Here is a 19,174-nt window from a genome sequence, read left to right as displayed (position 1 = left end):
AATTTTGCAGTTTCTAGTGATCACACCAGTTTTGCAATACAATCATGTCCCAGATTGAAATGTGGTGGTGTGTGAATGAAGCTGCTTGATCCTCCACACAATGAAAGAAAAGTCCTCGAGTGCATAGAGCTCCACATCAGGACAGTGCTCCATAGATACCCATTAGATCACTATGCACTTACTCCAGATAAAGTTTGTGCTGTAACCTCTCTCATTGTTACCCTTGTATGGTTCTTCTGATTAGTTCCATAAGTAGCTTACATTCAACTTTATGCATACCAGCCACAGCCTTTTCCCTAAGGTAAAATGCTTCAGGCATTCATGCATCTTCCAGGCAACACCTTCCAGGTTGAAGTGATTTTACCCTAAGGCTACTTCACATAAAAGTTCTATCACTTACAGGGTATTTAGAGTCCAAAATAAACATGAAAAAATCTGAACTCTTCTAGCCCTTCTAGGCTCAATCCTTGACATACTCTTTAGCTCTCAGGCTGTGTCTGGGCTTGGGCCAGTGTAAGTTAGTCATGGGGGGGCCCAGACAAAGTAGTTGTCCTCTGCAAAGCCTATTTTCTGCTGGTATATTCTGATAGGAAGCCATCTTCCTCAGTCCTGGATACAAAACCAGGTGGACTGTCAACTCCTCGTTCAATGACTGAAACCTGTCTCTAGGTGTTATTGGGTAATGCTGAATAGCCTCTGCATACTTAGTAACTTTTTTGACTTGTAGGTAGAGGGGGGAAGTCTATCTGTAAGAATTTTTTATCTTGCAGTGGCAGTGCTCCTTCAGAGGGGTTGATACCAGAAGAGAGAGATGAACAAGCTGGTTCCTCCTGACCTGGGTGGTGCTAAACTCAGCAACAGAAGTGACAGCATGGGCTGAGCTGCTGATGGGTGGGGATGGGAGTAGAGAAATAACTAGTTCTCCAAGCCTGGTGCATTGGGGTTTGATGCTGGTAAAAATCAAGAAAGAAAGGTAAGTTGATGGGGCAACTCATCTCTGCAGTCCTGCTCTCAACACCACTGAGCTGTGGCACTGTGGGATCCAAGAGAGAATGAAGTCGGTCTTCATGAGTTGTGTAGTAGATGTTGGAAAGCAGCTCTACTACTTTAGGCTACAGAGCTCAGTGATAAGGTGACAGAAGCTCATAAATCGCTGCTACTCCAGAGGGACAAGAAAAATGTATTAATTTGGCTATGCAGTTGAACATAAGCTCCCTTGTCTCCTCAGCCTCCGCGTCTCTCCCTTTTGGCTTTTTTGATGATTGTGGAGCTGCAGACCTGATTCTAGTAAAGACTGCAATGAGTTGCAAGGTGGATGAAGGTATCTTGTGAACTGATCTGGCATATAGGCCATGTCTCTGAAATGGACTCATGTATTTCAGTTTTAAAGAGGCTTAATTAAAATAGTTTTAGATGTTTTCTGCAAAAGGTAAAGAAATCCTTTATCCAGATACTCTTCAAGAGTTAATACAATTGGTCATAATGCCCGTAATCTCCCCCACTTACTCCTGTTTTCCTTGCAACTATTCAAGGAACCTCTCCAGAAGCACTGGAAAGGAGTGACTGTTAGGTTAATTAGCATTAGCTTTGATGGACCAAGCAAGGAAATGAGCTGATGTGAAAAGTGTCTTTGGCTACTCATATCAGTTGTATATTTCTAGAATAGCATTAATCATTTCTCTTTTACCACGTCTTTGGTCCTGTTGTGTCATTCTGTACGGGCAGTGTTCTGTATTTGGGAAAAGTATTTAAAATTGAATGATTTAAAGGTTTACCATCCCCAAGCAGAAACCACTTATGCTAGCAGACGTTGCAAGATTTCAGTTATGCTAGAATATAAATCAAAATAGGATAACATAATGTAACAAAAGACTGTCTTGGACTCCTACATTCCTTTTCTGAGTGATGTTCATAGCTTCACAAGTGGGTTTTTAGGGTGTGTGGATAATAAATAATTCCTTGTACCTTTCTCTTTGTCCTCTGTGCTAATTTCTGATAGGATCCACAGAAAAAGTAAAACCCTTCCTAGTAGTGCTCTTGCACGTTTCAAAGGTCATTCTGATAAACCTTCTCTTTTGAAAGTCGTTGCCCATCTTGACTTGTTGGGTGGGAGAGGGGGGGCATATAACTAGATTCCAATGGTGTTATTTACCTCCGATTTTAATTCATAGTAAAGTTGCTCTGTGGCAAGGAGTAGTGATATGACTAGCTCTATCAAGCTTACTGTCTGTAATAGCCCCTATCATGATATGGACAATCTGCATTGGCCAAACTTCTACCTTGAGATAAAGTTGATTGGGAAGCAGACACAGAGTAAGCTAGTGTAATTTATAGTGATTTGCAGTTATTACTCATTTTCTGAGGAGTGAATGTCCCCAGAGTCAACTGACTTAAACTAACGTGAAGCTGTGTATTGTTATATCTGCTCCTCCAGTACAGGGATTTTCAACAAGTGTATCCGTTCTGTCTCAGAGTTTCAGCTCATGTATCCCTTTATATTTTTTTCTTGTTTTTAAGCGGGGGGGCCAGATTGAGGCCCCCACGTTGAGGGAGGGAGTGGGGCTGGGGCAGGTGCTGCACAGCTTGGGTGGAACGTGGGATGGAGCTGCGAGCAGTTTGTGTGTGGGAGGCAGCTCCAGCTGCTGCATGCACCGTGGGAGGGGGTGCCCCTGGATCTGCACGTGGGGTGGGCTGCTGCTGCAGGCTGAGGCTATGCTGGGCTCTTTGAAGCTGGGGCTGGGGCTGGGGCTGGGCCAGGCTGTGCCTGGGATGGGCAGCAGTGCTGAGAGGGCGGCTACAGAAGGGGCTGCAGCCACTCCAGAATTTGCCATACCCCTCCCCCCCACCCCCAACACTACCACCGCCTGCCCCAATAGTAGCTTGGCCCAACATCCCCACCAGGAACAGCCCAGCACTGCCTCAGCCCCAACTGGCAGTAGCAGCCCACCCTTGCCCCATGTGCAGATCTGGGGACACATGTCCCCCATGCCCTCCTTGGGGTGCACATAGCGGAAACCATCTCTTCCCCCTCTGCCCCAGCACTCCCCCCCCCCAGCACTCCCCCTCTCTCTTACCACTGGAGATTCTATCTGCCTCCCCATACCTGTTCCTTTACAATAGACTTACCAGCTGGACCTGGCTGCTCTCCATGCTGCTGGGCTGCACTCTTGGCCACCTGTGTGCTGTACAGCAGCAGGCCTCACACATGGGCCATTCATCGGCCACTTCAGTTCTGCGTACTCTATGAATTTTTTACGTACCTGCGATAGGGGGCTGTCTTCAGCTGCATTTTTTTTTAAAATGTGCCAGTAAGTGTGCCCCCGTCAAGTCTTGCTGGATTTTTCTTCTTTGGGGATCATCTCCACTGTTGGCCCCTTTCTGCTGCCTGACTATGTTTATAACATATGTGACTTTTTTTAGATCCAGACTTAACTACATTTACCTTAATATTAATTCACAGAATGCGTCTGGCCAAAGCTGGATACTTATCTGTGAAAATACTCTGAAAGTGATCTTTGCACTGGATCTGGCCATGGACAGTCTCTGGAAGCAGTGGCAATTAAGGTTGCCACAGCTCTCCCACTGCACAATTTCTGGACTCGTAGGGAGCCCTGCAAGCAGGAGGTTGAGCATCACTGATCTAAGCAATAATCTTCCAGCCCGTGTCTACACCAGGAAGTTGAGTAGGCAACAAAAAGCTGTAAATGTGATCTTAATGCCTTTTTTAAAAGCAAAAGGTAATACTGAAGTTGGTCTGTTTCCTTCTTCAAGGGTGTTTTGCAAAAATTGATGACAGTCAACAAGTGATCAGCTTTAGAAAAAGATTTGGTTTCAAGTATTGAACTGTAATACCTCTGCCAACTGTTGTGTTTTTTCAGTTGCGGTTTTTCTTTTCCTCTCATTCATTGCTATGTGAAAGACCCATATAAATGGAGAAATGACTATATATGAATATACAATGAAAGAGGAGAGATTTTTCTCCATTTTTTTTTCCTTCCTCGAAATTTTAGTCTGTTTTGTGTTCAGTTTTATTTTAACAGAAAATATATAAATGTTATTAACTTGCACTACTTGTTACAACATTATTTAATATTTCAATTTTGCCTCAAAGAAAGTAAAAGTAAGAACTGTAACTTCAGGTTGTACAACATCATCTTAGGGGAATAGATGCATGAAATTGGGCTAGCATTAGAAAAACACATTGACCTATTAAATTTGTAAATGAGTTGAACGGTAAAGCATTAAATTGAGTCAGATGATGATGTTGCACATTAAAGCTGGAACATTTGGTGCTTCTTATTTGGATTTGGTGAAAAAGTGTTCATCTGTAGTGTTTAATGTTTTACCATGAGAATGGTGGTTGACCTGAGCTAACCTCAGGTGAATCTGGCTTTTCGTTTACAAAGCAGGTGAATCATTAACACAGTTAATAGCAGAGTTTTCACTTCTATGGGACCTTCTGTCTGAGACCTTACATCCATTGTTGGCAGAATGAAGCATTTGTCTTCTGTTGGTCATAGTGGTCCTCCTTTCTAATTGTTCTGAAAGAAATATTCTATCCCTTAGGTCAGGGGTAGGCAATTATTTCAGGCAGAGGGCTGCTTACTGAGTTTTGGCAAGCCATTGAGGGCCACGTGACAGGCAGCTAGAGGCAGATAAATATTAATTTTCTAAATTTTTTAGGGGCCCTGCAAGCCGGATAGAATGGCCTGGTAGGCTGTATGTAGCCCACGGACCACATTTTGCCCACCCCTGCATTAGGTAGTTAAGTGGGTGTCACTATTTTATGGAAAACTTATAACTTAAATTTCTATGTAAAACTGTAAAATGTAACTTTTCCTTGCACATTTTTGTGCATCATGCATGTATCCTAAAAACTGTTATATTGCACTGATCATATCTCCCCTATTTTTCCTCCAAAAGAACCACAACAGTTGCACACACCTTATACACAGGGTAGTCTGATAAACAGGTGCCTTCGGTCTTGACTTTTTGTACTTGCAGCATTTGGTGCATTTAATAAAAAATACCAAATCAGACTTTCTATCACTGCCATTTGTATTCTGGTATATTTAGTAAATTTTACCTTTTACGTCCTTTTGTTGGAAATTTAAATATCCTGTGGGATTTTGTAGTGGCAGTTGTAGTTCAAAGACTTCATTAGTAGTTATCAACTTATTCAAGGAAAAACCCATTTTGCCCCTGCCCCCCCCCCTCCACCCCCTGCAATAATTAAACCTGAACATTTCATATTGCTTCTGTGCAGGGTCAGCTTATAATTGAACTAATGAAGGACTTCTGATCCAGTATTTGAATTTCAAGTTTGTCCTGAGTTGTGAGACATAAGGCATAGTTGGTGTCACTCTTACCCGGTGAATTCTGTGGAGATTATATAATGTATTAATAGAATTTGTTTGCAAGATGATTACAAAAAATGTTTCTTAAAATGGTGCACAAATATTCTACAATTAACAGTGAAGATGGTGTACTGTTTAGATCAGGGTTATCAAATTAGTCTAACCTGGAAGGAGGGTGTGTGGGGTGGATCAGAATAGGCTGTCTGTGCTGTGTGCTATGGCAAAAGCTCCATGTCCACCCTGCATGCCACATGCAGCACGCGCTGACTCCACTCTGGTCCCAAGGCTGAGTCTGTGCAGGCTGGTATGCAGTAGAGTGTCTGGGGCGTATGGTATGTATCTCTTAGGGGTGTGAGAAATGGGCCATATTCAATTTGGATTTGGCTCGAATCGGGGACAGTGATTTGATTAATTGATTTGAATCACTGTCCCCAGTTGGATTCAGCTGAATCCAAATCTGAAGAGTTGATGCTGATTCAGAGAATCAGTGATTTGACCATAGACGCAGTTTTAAATGTTTTTTTCTACGTACCTCAAGATACCAGGCGTGGCTTGTGAACGCTGCAATGGTGGAGCAGATGGAGCATTCCACAGGAGCGCAGGGGGGCTCCCCTGTGTGCTCCCCAGCAGATCCGGAAGTGGACTGGAAATACTTTTGGTCTACTTCCGGGTCCGCTGCTGAGCACGTGGGGGGGCCCCCTGGCTCAGTGATTGGCTGCGGGGAGACCCTGGGTGTCCCGTCCCCCCCCGACCCAGGAGGCACCAGTCGCAGAGCTGGAAGGCATCCCCCTGTGTGCTCCCCAGCAGACCTGGAAGTGGGCTGAAGTGCTTCTGATCCACTTCCCGGCCTAGCACACTGTGGGATGCTCCATCCACCTTAGTGTTCACAAGCCACCTGGTACCTAGAGGTATGTAGAAAAAACATTTAAAGCTGTATCTATGTCCAAACCATTGGATCTTTCCAAATCAATTCAGAGGGTTCCGATTAAATTTGGAGAGATTAAAGGGTCTCCTGATTCAATTCGGATTCAGAGATTTGGCCACCGAATCGGGCTGAATCTCTGCTGAATTGAATCAGTGACTGAAGCTTCGCACAGCCCTAGTATCCATGTAGGACCAGTCCTGTGTGCTGGCTCCAGGGCCAGTCCAGACTGGATCCCATGCTGCCCATATGTGCTAGAGCCAGCACACAGAGCCAGCTGGTGTGGGTGCGACATGTAGCTCGCACCCTGTATCCCCTGTGTTGCATGCAGCACTCAGACAAGCCCATGTGGTACGTGCAGCACAAGCCTTGGGGCTGGTGTGTGCTGCATGTGGTACAAAGAGCTGGCACAGGATATATGCTGCATGCAGCTTAGAGAGCTTGCACAGGATGCATGCTGCATGCAGCTCCCCACCATGGCCAGCTCTGCATGCTGACTTTGGCATGGCCCAGTCTGGACCAACTCCAGAGCCAGCATGCAGAGTTTGTTTAGCATAGGTGCTGCATTGCAGTACATATGTACACGTGGCATTTGAGACTTGTATGGCTCTGCGGGCTATAGGTTTGGTTTAGATTCTGTCTTGATACCACTGTAACTTGAATGAAATATTGTATTTACTAGCTAGCTGAATGGAGATGAATTGGGTATTGCAGCATCTACTCTAAGCTTAGTCCTAAAAGTAGTAAAATTACAATAATTACTTATAGTTTCGAATAATTGGAAAAAAGATTGCACCAGATACAGCCTTAAGATTGCTTTGCTGTTTTTAAATTTGTCTTCAATATTTTACGTATCACTGAGTGTCCACTAATGTGTGTGAAAATGGCAATGAAGAGCATCATATTTTAGTACTCAGATATTGTGAAAGCAAAAACTTGCAGTTGCTGGCAGGATGATTTTAGCAGCTAGCTTATAGCATTCATCAGTGCAAGCAACTTTTACAAGTGCCAAGTTGTAATGGCCTGAAGTTTGTGATTATTTCCCCATATGATACTAATATTCTAGATGAGTTTTAAAGTTTGAGCTTTTTATATAAAAAGCTAGTGCCCACTTAACATTTGGAGCACTTAACTTTTCCTCTTCTGGATAAAGGAGTGAAATCTTGGGAGGAGCAGAGTCTGATTGAGCTGGAATAATTACCCTCCAACCCTCCCCCCTGGAATAGGTTCAGGATCCTTTGCAAGAGAGCAGGTATCTAAGTCTTCTCAGAAACCCTTTTCTCATAGGTAAAAGTCCTATAGCTTAGTTTATCAGGGTGAGAGATGCTGGGTCCAGATACTGCATCTGGCCTTTTTTGTGTTCTGTAGCAGGGCAAAATAAAGAATGGAAACAATTTCCATCCCTAAACTTGCCTCACAGCTGTCTCTTTTTTACCTCAAGAGCTGGAATAATATGCTTTTCAATATGCCCTGAGGTCAACACACTTGAGCTATGTTGGACCAAGGGAGCGGGGGACCACACACTCTAAAGCTGAGGTGGAAGAGCCACCTTTCAGCTGCTCCCTGTGTCCAGTATGGGGAGACTACAATCACAGTATTTTCACTGATCCAGTTCTGGTGTCTTCAGTTATAAAAAATCTTGAAAATGTATGAATGGGTAAGAAAACACAGATTTATTACAGCTTATAGCCCTAGAATTAATTATTTAATCTCCTGTCTGTTTACAATATTATGGAAATGTCAGGATATTTATTTTCTTTCAACTTGGGCTCTGGTTGCTTATCAAAAAGGCAGTTTGAGAATTTGCTGAAATCCTACCCCTCTCCCAATTCTTCTCCAGAAATTCTTTTCCAAATAAATTGCTTCATGGAGTGATCCTGATCACATCTGGAAGTAGAAGTTCTAGAATTGGTACCAGTGCCAGACCTTTATTACATTTTTGGGCAGTGTAATCCCTATTAAAATTCTTTAGATTGGTCCAGATTCTCAGCCTTCAGATTGAAGTCCTCCACAGTTTTTACTACGGCAGAAACACAAAAGTACTTGTTTGGTTAATCTGCAGTTGCAGGTTAGTTTAGTGACTTCTATCATCAGCCTTTTATTGTCCTTGTGCTGTAGATGAATTTGTGTTCATATATCCAGCTTCTAAGAGCCTGTACTTACCAGGACATAGTACATACTATAAAAGTAATTTACCAAAGTGGTAATAATAGAATGGAAAGAAGACTCAGAAATGTATTTGAGAGATGTTTTTTGTTTGGGTAAAAAGCCAGATGTTATAGTCATGACTAGAGTCTTGAGAAAATCACAGATTTCTTGTAGAAAATTTACAGCACGTGAGTGGGTAAAGTATCATTTTTCACAGAATATTTATGGAACTGCTGTTGACCTTGGCAAATGGGTCCTGTTAGTTCTTTGAATGTTCTGTGAAAAATGATACTTTACCCGCATGTATGCTCCATGTGCAGCAAGCAGCATTAGCAGTAGGGGAAAATACTATTTGGGGGGGGGCTGAGCCCTGCCTGACCCTCGCCCCTCCTTCCCATGGGCCTGTTGCAGAGCCGGTATGCACGCAGCTGTAAACGGCACTGAAAGAGCGGCTGCATGTTGAGTGCTGCCAGGTGCTGCGTCATGACAGTGCTGTGGTGCTGCTGTCACTGGCTGCTGTGAAAAGTTTTGGGGGGCTAAGCCCTGTTAGCCCTGGCCTTCCACTGCCTATGGCAAACACACATACACCGCCGCCCCCCCCACTCCCCCCCCCCGCAACAGTCCCCAAGCTCTGGCCCTCCAAACCCCCTTCCCTCCCTATTCCCTATACCAGGGGTGGGCAAAATGCAGTCCAGGGGCCGGATGTGGCCCACCAGGACATTCTACCTGGCCCACAGGGTCCCTAAAAATTTTAGAAAATTAATATTAATCTACCCTGAGCTGCCTGTCATGTGGCCCTTGATGGGTTGCCAAAACTCAGTAAGCGGCCCCCTGCCCAAAATAATTGCCTGTCCCTGCCCTATACACTTACCTTCACCTGGTTGTGTCCTGGCCATGCCCCCAGCAGCCAGTTGCAGGCTGGAACACTCCAAGAGTTGAGGTTTCCCCTTGCAGGCTGGAACGTTGCCCTTAAAAATCATAGTGTGGGGTTAATTTCATGGTATTCACGCAGTCCACAAAATTGCAGTTGTCTCAAGGACCTAGTCATGACATGGGATGATGGAATGGAAAGTATTTTGCCATCAATCGTATCAGTGACCTGGAAGAAAACAAAATCATTACTGATAAAATTTGCAGCTGACAAAGATTCAAGGAATAGCAAGTAATAAACAGCACAAGTCCCTGATACAAAGCTACTTTGAACTCTAAGCTGCAATCAAACAAAATGTGTTTCTTAATACGGTCATGTGGAAAAGTTAAATGTCTGTGAACAAAGAATGGAGGCCATACCTATGGGGTCAGGGATTATTCTGGGAAACAGTAACTCTGAAAAAATTGGGTTATGGTAGATAATTAGCTGAACATGAGCTAATGATGCCAGGATCACTACTGTAGCCCAAAGAAATGCCAAGTGCTAGAAGGGATGTTTTATTACCTCTGAATGTTGGCACTGCTGTTGGTGCTACTGGAATGCTGTACAGGCATACCTTGGAGATATTGCGGGTTTGGTTCCAGACCACCGCAATAAAGCGAATATTGCAATAAAGCGAGTTGCACAAATTTTTTTGGTTTCCCAGTGCATATAAAAGTTATGTTTACACTATACTGTAGTCTATTAAGTGTGCAATAGCAGTATGTCTAAAAAACCAAAGTACATACCTTAATTAAAAAATACTTTATTGCTAAAAAAGGCAAAGTGAGCAAATGGTGTTGGAAAAATGGTGCCGATAGACTTGCTCGACGCAGGGTTGCCACAAACCTTCAATTTGTAAAAAAACTGAATATCTGCGAAGCGCAATAAAGCGAAGCGCAATAAAACGAGGTATGCCTGTATTCTGTTCTTTTGTCCACAATTCAAGGATGTTAATGGTAAACTGGAGAGGGTTTAGACAAGGGGCACAATAATTTTATATAAAATAGAAAATATACCTTATAATGAAAGCTGCCAGAAATTCTGTGTCCCAGATCAATTGCTGGAAGCTGATGCTATACAAATTCAGATGACAAAGAAGGCAGAATTTTTCAACACTGTACTAATTAAATGTTGGAACAATTTTAAGGGTGGTTGTGGTGGATTCTAAGTCATTGGAAATTTAAAATCAAGATTGAATATGGTTTTTCCCCCTTCTTAAAAATTATATATATTCTAGTACAATGATTTTCAACTAGAATTCCTTGAAATCCTTTTAAGGGTGCCACAGAGACCCATGCAATATTATCACTGTTAGATGTGCAAACTTGATTCACAATATAAACCTAGAGATTTCAAATAGAAATCCATACTGTCCAAAGCATTCAGAACTGTTGTGGTCTTTCTTAGTTCTTTGAAACACAAGAATTGCTCTGTTATTTTTCTGTAGTCAAAAATTAGTAAAAACTAAGAGCTAGCATTTTCTAAGGGATGCCTTGAATCTAAAAAGGTTGAGAGCTACTGCTCTAGTATGTCAGAATTACGTCCAGAATTACTGTAGTTCAAGGAAGTATTATTGCCTGCATTATGTAGCAAGTCTGATGTGAACGCTCTCATTTTGTCCTTATGAGCAGGGATTCTGGTTTAAAAATTGTTGATACTCTAATAAAAACTAACAAATTCTTTGATTAAAAACCCCAGACTACATGGGTTTTTTATGTTCTTAAAATGAAAGGCCACTATGTATTCATGTATGTATCAGTTGAACACAATGTTTTATTGATATATTTACAATTTCAAAGCAATTTAGAAACCTAGCTATGCATCAGTCATTATAATAAAATCAGTTCTAAATGCCTGTAAATTTTGGCGTTTGATTTTTGGGCTTTTTATCATGGAAAATCAGAGCTCCCCTTACCCCCTTTGCTCATCAGGATGTAGGTCCAGCTGCAGCTGTCCTTCCTCACTGCTTAGTGTGGTGCTGAGCAACCTTGATATGCTGGTGTTCTGGTCATGCCATTGCCTCACTCTCAACCCATGGCTCCCTAGCCCTGCTGGTGCCCCTTACTCTTGACCCACAGCCCCCTGGCCCTGATGTGGCAGTTACTTGCAGTAGAGTAGCATGTGAAGCCCGGCTCCCCCTCCCCATGGCATGGCTGGAGCAGAACTTGTGGGTGGGGGGATATGGGTTGGCTGCTGCGGGCTTGGGGCTCTCTGTCCTGCTGCTTTCCCTCTGGGGCCTCTGTGACCCAGTGGGTGGGACTCTGTGGGAGAGGAGGTCAGGACAGGGGGGCTTGGTGCTACCACTGGGAGCCCTGCACCACCATGGGGAGGTGTCCCCTGCTCTCCTGGCAGCGGTGAGGGTGGGAGCGTGGAGTTCTGCACCCCACTGCTGCCAGGTAGGCAGGGTGCACTGCTCTCAGGGGTAACACTGAGCTTCCCTGTCCCACTCTGCCCTGCTATTCTGGATCCTACCCACTGGGCTACAGATGCCCTGGAGGGAGGGCAGCAGGGTAAGGAGACCTGAGCCTGCAGTGGCCAGCTCTCATCTGCTCCTGCCCTGTGCACAAGTCTGAGAGGCACTTCCCTCCCCATGCACCCCCTGGGAATGTGTGCACTGGCCCCCCAGACAAGCTGCCCATGGTTCCATCCCGCTTCCCATCCAGGTCTTGTGGCTGCGTATTCCTGCCCTGGGCCCCAAACCTCAGGACCCACACACCATGCTGGCTGGGCAGTGCCTGCAGCACTGGCCCTGCCCATCTCCTGCCCTCCCTCACTATGGAGGCCTCTACCCCCCCGCCCCCTAGACTTGCCTGTGGGGAGCTATGGGAGCTGCTCTCATGCTGCCTGGCTGCCACGTGCATGTGTGCATGCATACATGCATGTGGCACCCCATGCCTGGCTGCCCTCCTCCCACTCTTCCCAGCCCCTTGTAGGCTGGAATTCTGCCAGCCTACAGGGAAAAACCTAACATTTCCTGCATTTTTCTCCTTAAAATGGAAAAAAATCCATGTTTTACTACTTTTTTCCATGGTGAATGGAAGACCCGGATCCCCACTTATGAGGTATGAAAGTGCTGCTCATGTGTCACTCTTAAAATAGGGTTTGCTGTATTCTAGTCAGGTAATAATTCATACATTTCTAACAGGCAAGCTCCAAAAAATAGATCCTGAGGCAATGCCAATCCTCATGTATTACCCAGAGAACCAACTTTGCTTGAAATTTGGGACTGAGGGCCATCAGATTTGCTGCACTATTTTATTTTAATTAGTTGGGGGTCCCAGTCACATACATCCTTCAACAAACTAAGGCAGCAGGACTGGTACAATTATAGGAGTGATGATGCTATTAGTTGGCTTTTGAGAGCAGGGAAAAGCGCTCCAGCAGTTGACTTATGTAGAATAAAATATAATTGATAATGAATGGTCTTTGGAGACCACTATGAACATCTTCCTTGTTATGTAGTTATGTAAATATGAAAGTCTGTGTTGAGTTGAAATACACAGTATCTTACATCAGGTGATTTATAGTCTCAGTTTGGGGTAAATGAGCTTGTTAGATTGAGGAAGAGAATATATGCATGTTAGTCACAGTTCTTTCTTAATGAAAAATTTAGTTAACCATATGATCAGCATAGTTTGAGAAGCATAGTTATATGTAAGTTCTAGTTGTGTGGCACTGATGCAGTAATGCTCATACATTAAAACAAAGGTTGGTAACTGCCCTATGGGCTGGATCTGGTCTGAGAGAGCTTTTGGATCTGTCCTCTGGAGCCATGGTTTTGGCAGCAGGGGAAAGGCTCTTTCTATGCCATACCACAGTCAATCACCTGGGGCTCCAGCAGAGGGGAGCTCTCCCTGCACCGTGCTCCACTGCTGCATGGACTGCATGGGGAGCTCAGCCCCTTGTTGCACTGGAGTCAGAGCTGGAGTGGGGCAGCATGGGTTCTGGAAGAGGAGGGCTTTTACTGTGCCATGCTGCAGCTCATTGACAGGAAGAAGTGGTGCCAGCAGCTGGATCCTAATGCCTTGTAACCTCATACCTGAACTCCACATGCCCTCCTACTGCCTTCCTCCCCTGCCCCCCATTCTCCGACTGACCCTTGCATTAGATTATTCCCATAACAGAACTCAGTGAGTTGTTTTCTTAGTTGATCATTCTCAAACTCTTTCCACAACTACCTGTTTCCCCATGTCAGTATCAAAATACCCAGTGAACTGTGTTTAATCATGTCTTGGCATGTTGCCATCACATTATTGCCCTGGCTGGAGAAGGTTGATTTCAACATCCTTGGCTGGCTTAGTACTTGCACAATCTATAATGATAGAAGTACTTGGAGTTCCTTCAGCACAGATGAAATTATTGGCACAGATAAGATTGTATACCAGCCTATTTAGTAGAATAAGCAACACACCTTGTATTGGGTCTCTGCCATTTGTGTATAAATATCTGACCATGTGTCCATTTGGGCTTCATAATGACCAGTGTCATCCCACCAAACTTCATGTGAAGCATGCAGAAAAAGAAGACTGCTTTCTCGGTCAGATTAAGCAAGGTCTAATGTTCAACTCAGTGGTATTTCTGTATTTGTGTCTGTTTACGTCATTGTAGCTCTATAAGGCTAGGGACAGACATTACACACAAACCGGTTTAAGTGATCAGACACTGGTTTAAACCTGTAACAGAATAGATGTTCAGTGCACATAAACCAGTTTGAAACAGGTTTGAGATAAGTCTGATACTACATTCAAACTGGTTTATGCAATGTCTGTCCCAGACCCCTTACTGGTTTAAGATAAACCAGATTCCCCCCCTCCCCCCGGCATCCTGGCATGCTCTCTGGGCTGGGTGAGGCTCTCTGCTCCACAGCAGAACTGGCCTCAACCTTCTGTTCCCTGGCTGCAGCTCTGGCAGAGACTTGTGGGCCCAGGAGGGTCTGCTGGCTTCCCTGTGCCCAGTCCCCGCCCCTCTCACCACTTGTTGCTTAAGCAGAGATTCCTTCCTCTCTCCCACAGCACAGACTGTAACCAGCATGTGGTATGCTAACTAATATGCTGTGTAATGCTGTGCAAGGTAGATAGGGCACTGTCCTATTATAGCTTTTTGGAGGTAATCAACAGCTCAGATGTTAATGTCCCTGCATTCCTTCCTTTGGAAAAAGCTACAGCTTGTAATAAGCGAGACTTTGTTTTCTGATGGGGTGTTAAATGCTGATAAACAGGGATCCAGGCTTTCCATTTCCCATGGAAAAATGAAGAAAACCATGGATTTCCTGGTTTTATCAGAGAAAACACGGATTTTCTCTTTTAGCAGAGAAACCCATGGATTTTCCCCCTTTTGCAAAGAACTCTGCAAGCTGGCTGAGTTCCAGCCTTCAAGAGCTGTTTGCAAAAAAGGGTGGGAATGCCCCAGTCCTGCCCAGAGGGGAAGGGGGAGGGGGGAGACAGAGGGGAAAGGGCGGAGCCTGCAGCTTTTAGTCAGTTGCAAGGCCTAGGTCAGGCTCACTTTCCTCCCAGAGCCTGTGAACTGGGAAGTGGAGCTTTCGGGGGCTGAAGGGTTGCGGGGTGGGGCTGGTGTGGAAGCTGATTGGGGGCTGAGGGAGCGGGGAGGTGTTGGGGAAATGCACAGAGTGCCTGGCGCCTCCACATCCAGCTTCCCTTAAGGGCTGCTAGAGCCTCTTAGGTTTCACATGCCTCCAGCCAGGCACTCCAGCTATGAGCGGGGAGATGTAGAGTTGGCTAGGCACTCTGGCCGTGAGCAAGGAGGTGTTGAGGAAATGCATGGAGTGTCCGGCTGGCTCCACATCTCCCTGCTCGCGGCCAGAGTGCCCGGCTGGGGGCAGGTGAAACTGAAGCAGCAGGGCAGTAAGGATCTGCCAGCAGGGATCTGCCGCCCTGTTCTCCTCCACATGACCTGGCACGGCTGGGACAGAGGAGCCATGTGGGGATCTCCTAGCTGCTGCTTGTTCTGTACTGCCCCAGTGATGCGCCTCCTGCATGCGGGGCTGCACCACTCAGAGCAGTGACAGGCACAGGAAGCGTGGCAGGGGGTGAGGAGATCCCAGCACAGCCCCACTGTTCCCGGCCATGCTGGGTTTTGCCTGCAGGGCTACATTGGTGCTGCAGGAGGGAAGTAGGAAGGCGCTCAAGCCCACAGCCTGCCCCCTGTACAGATCTAGGGATGCGGATTCCCCTTGCTCCCTGGAAGCGTGCACGGCTGCCAGGAGCCAGTCCCAGCCCTGCCCGAGTCAGCTGCAGGCGGCAGCAGCAGCACCAGCAGGGGAGCCGTCTCTGTGCTCCTGCTGCAGCTGCCTTCTGTTGCGGGTAGGGAGCTGTGGACCTGGGTCCCTGGTCCCATAGCCCTGGCAGCTGGGGCCCCTGTCTGGCAAGGCAAGGGGGCAGGGGCTGTGGGTGAGGAGCAAAGAGCACAAGAAGGGCTGGAGGGCTGTTGTGGGGGTAGAGAGGGCACCAGCGGGGCTGTGGCGGGCCTTTTAATTTTAATCACAGATTTTGGGGGTTTTATCAAAGAACTTGCATTTTTTATCATGGATAACCAGAATCCCTGCTGATAACGTTGCTGATAAATGCTCTATTATCGGGGGGGGGGGGAACCCCACCCTAATCAGTGTCCTGCCAGGCCAGGCCATGCCCCCTCAGCTCAGTTCTGTGCAAAGGAGAGCTGCTCTTGTGCCCCTCAGCTTCCAGCCTGAGCCACTGCAGGCATGTGCCTGCATTTCTGGGATGTCTGAGCAGTTACAAAGTGATTTAGCCTACCTAGGTTAGACTGAACTGCAAAGATTGAATCAATTCAGGCTCAGGCTTTTTGAATGTCTGTCCCTAGCCTAAGTGTTGACTCCAGTCAGCATCAACATTTCTGGAAATGTTCTAGGTACCAGAAGAAAAAAAATGGTGGATATAGGTGAAAATTGAAAAAAACCCTAAAATTAGGGAGGGTACTGGCAAAAATCAGAACAGCTTCCGGACTTGCCTTGTCTTGTGCCAGTGCTGGGGCTTAAAGATTAAGAGAACCGCAAATGGTTACTGATTCTCACTTGTTTTTCTCCCTTTGTCCTCCTGATTTGCTCTGTAGGGAAGAGGAGCAACCTTTTGGTCGGTGCTTCATAAGCTTAGGAGGTGACCGTCTCATATACATAAAATACAGCTATCTGTTGTCTAGGAGCCAATAATTATTTTATTAAGTTCATAGGGTAAAGACTGTATCCTAGATCAACCTTCAGTATCCTTAACAGTTAGTACTACATTTTTACCTGCATATAAGCAGGGGGAGGACAGTGTGCACACTCTGGAACATGAATTGGCAAAAAACTTTGTGGCAAGCATCCTTTAAAATGTGAAGCAAGTGTGTAAAATGTTAATTTATTCTTTATCCATATAGAACATGTCTTCCTACTGCACTTGGCAAATGTACAACTGTGTCTCATGGGGAAAAAATAGTTAAAAATTCTAATTGTAGTTATTTTTATTGTTTTCTCAGTATGCACTCCAAGTGATAATTCTGTATTGACTTCAGATCTCACAATGTTGTATGGTGGCCTGGAATGCCAGACCCTTTTTCCATTCTCTTCCTCCTCAGTCTTCTGCTGCTGACTGCGAGGAGAAATGCACTGTAATTCAGTTGGTGGGAACAACTTGAGTGTGAGGGGCAGCTATAGAGAGTTCATAATAATCCAGGGAAACAGAAAAAAACCAGTTTGTTTGGCTGCAAACATGTGGCCAATTCTACAGTGAAACTACTGTATTCTGTTGCGTCTTGGAGAAAGGCTGTAGTCAGTCACACACAGGACTTCACTAAGCTCTGATTTGAGATTAATGGGGCAGTTCACACTAGGGGTGTATGAAGCAGGCAGCATTCGATTCGGGTTTGGCCCGGTTCAGGGGACAGTGATTTGATTTGCTGATTCAGATCGCTGTCCCTGTTAGATTTGTCCAAATCTGAATCTGAAGATTTGATTCTGATTCAGAGAATCAGCAATTCGGACATAGACACAGCTTTATGTTTTTTCTACATACTTAGAGTTACCAAGCATAGTTTGTGAACGCTGAGATGGTGGGGCGGTGGTGTGTCCCACAGAAGCACGGGAGGGTCCCCCACACGCTCAGTGGTGGACCCAGAAGCAGACCAGACACCCCTGCCCCGTGGCTTAGCAGCTGGTGCCTCCTGGGTCTGGGGGCACCAGGGGTCCCCCTGTGGCTGATTGCTGAGCTGGGGGAGGGCAGGGGGGTCCCCCACATGCTTGGTGGCAGACCCAGAAGTGGACTGGAAGCACTTCTGGTCCACTTCCGGGTCCGCCACTGAGCACGCGGTGGAACCCCCTGCACTCTCGTGAGACACTCTATCCATCCATCTTACCATATCAGTGTTCATGAGCTGCACCTGGTACCTTGAGGTATGTAGAAAAAACATATAAAGCTGTGTCTATAGCCGAACTGTCTAATCTTTCTGAATTGACTCAGAGGCTTCTGATTTGATTTGGAGAGATTAATGGGTCTCCTGATTCAATTGGGATTCAGAGATTCGGCTGACGAATTGGGCTGAATCTCCTCCAAAACGAATTGGCGACTGAAGCTTTGCACAGCCCTATTTCACACTCTTCAAAGTCACTTTGTATACTTCATAAAAGTATCTGAAAAAGTTTTGTTTTTTTCCCCCAGCCTATTCACATTTTTAAGGTTATCTCTGTACCATGAGGCCTAGAAACAATTATTAGCGAAAGCTGAGATCAGAGCTTTGTGGCGAAGTGAATTTTCTAGAGCAGAGCTTTGTGATGACATGAATTTTTCTGTAAATGTGTATGCTCTTTTAAGTATAGAAGTAAAACTGAGGGTTTTTTTCTCCTCTTGGCTAAATTCCAATTTCAATAAGACCCTTAGGCAGTCTTCCAAAAGATACGTGAGCACTTTTAGAAATACTGTTGTCTTGGTCTATTGCTGTTTCCCTGTTGTTGCTCAAAGGAAAGGTGGCCCTTGTTTTTTCCAGAACCTCCGGGATATTTTGATGTTTGGGGATTCCCCATACTCAACAATGTCTAGCTATTACAAGGTTAAGAAAAATAGGTGTTCTCTGCCCTGATATCCCATTCCTGCACCCTTGCAGTTTTAGAAGCATCTTTCTGCATCAACTCCACTACAGACCTTCCAGACTAGAGGAAGCGTCAGCAACATCAATGTGTAGCAGGCAATTAAACTGCTTGTAAAATGTAAATTGTATTATGAATCATGGTTAATTCCACTCCTATGCTGTTTCCCATATAGCAGCAAAACCTCTACAATTCCCTGCAGAATTGGGAAGACAGCACTAGATTGCTGTAACATTCATTTAACAGTTGGAAGAGCATACAGAATTTTAAAAATTCTGCTTGAATTCAACAGAAATGTTATTATTTATTTTAATAAAGTATATCTTCTAAGTTACTGGCAGATGTGTATAAAATTCCAGCATCAAAACAAATCTTAGTCATCCTTCTACAAAGCACCAGGTCAAAATATAATATACCTTGGTACCTCAGGCAATACCTCATCCTTGCCCTATATCCATCCAAAACTTAAAACCAATGGGTGGTATAGCTTGTTCCTAAGGTCATAAAATCTGGGGTGTTTTACAACAGAACAAAGAGCATTCTGGTACTCCAGTGTCTTAACTGTGAGTGCTTTTCAAGCAATCCCCCTTTTGTTGTATAGAAGTGAATACAGCATAAGTAACTTACATGATCGCAGCAGGTATAGTATGGTGCATAAGGAAAAGCAATTCCTTAGGTAGTCCTAGGATATCTTGGACAGTACAGGCTGAACTTAGTATCTTTAAAGTCTCTTCAGAAGT

General features: G+C 45.1%; 1 protein-coding gene across 2 annotated transcripts in view; it reads left to right on the top strand.

The window, feature by feature from the left end:
- The window catches only part of JMJD1C (jumonji domain containing 1C), a 255,790-nt gene that overhangs the window by 108,651 nt on the left and 127,965 nt on the right, over positions 1 to 19,174 (top strand). The window lies entirely within an intron of this gene.

Source organism: Crocodylus siamensis, chromosome 7 (assembly GCF_052110815.1).
Source record: "Crocodylus siamensis isolate JL-2025a chromosome 7, ASM5211081v1, whole genome shotgun sequence".
In the NCBI taxonomy this organism is placed as follows: domain Eukaryota; kingdom Metazoa; phylum Chordata; order Crocodylia; family Crocodylidae; genus Crocodylus; species Crocodylus siamensis.
Note: the sequence above shows the minus strand (reverse complement) of the source record. Positions and strands in the feature narration are given on the sequence as shown.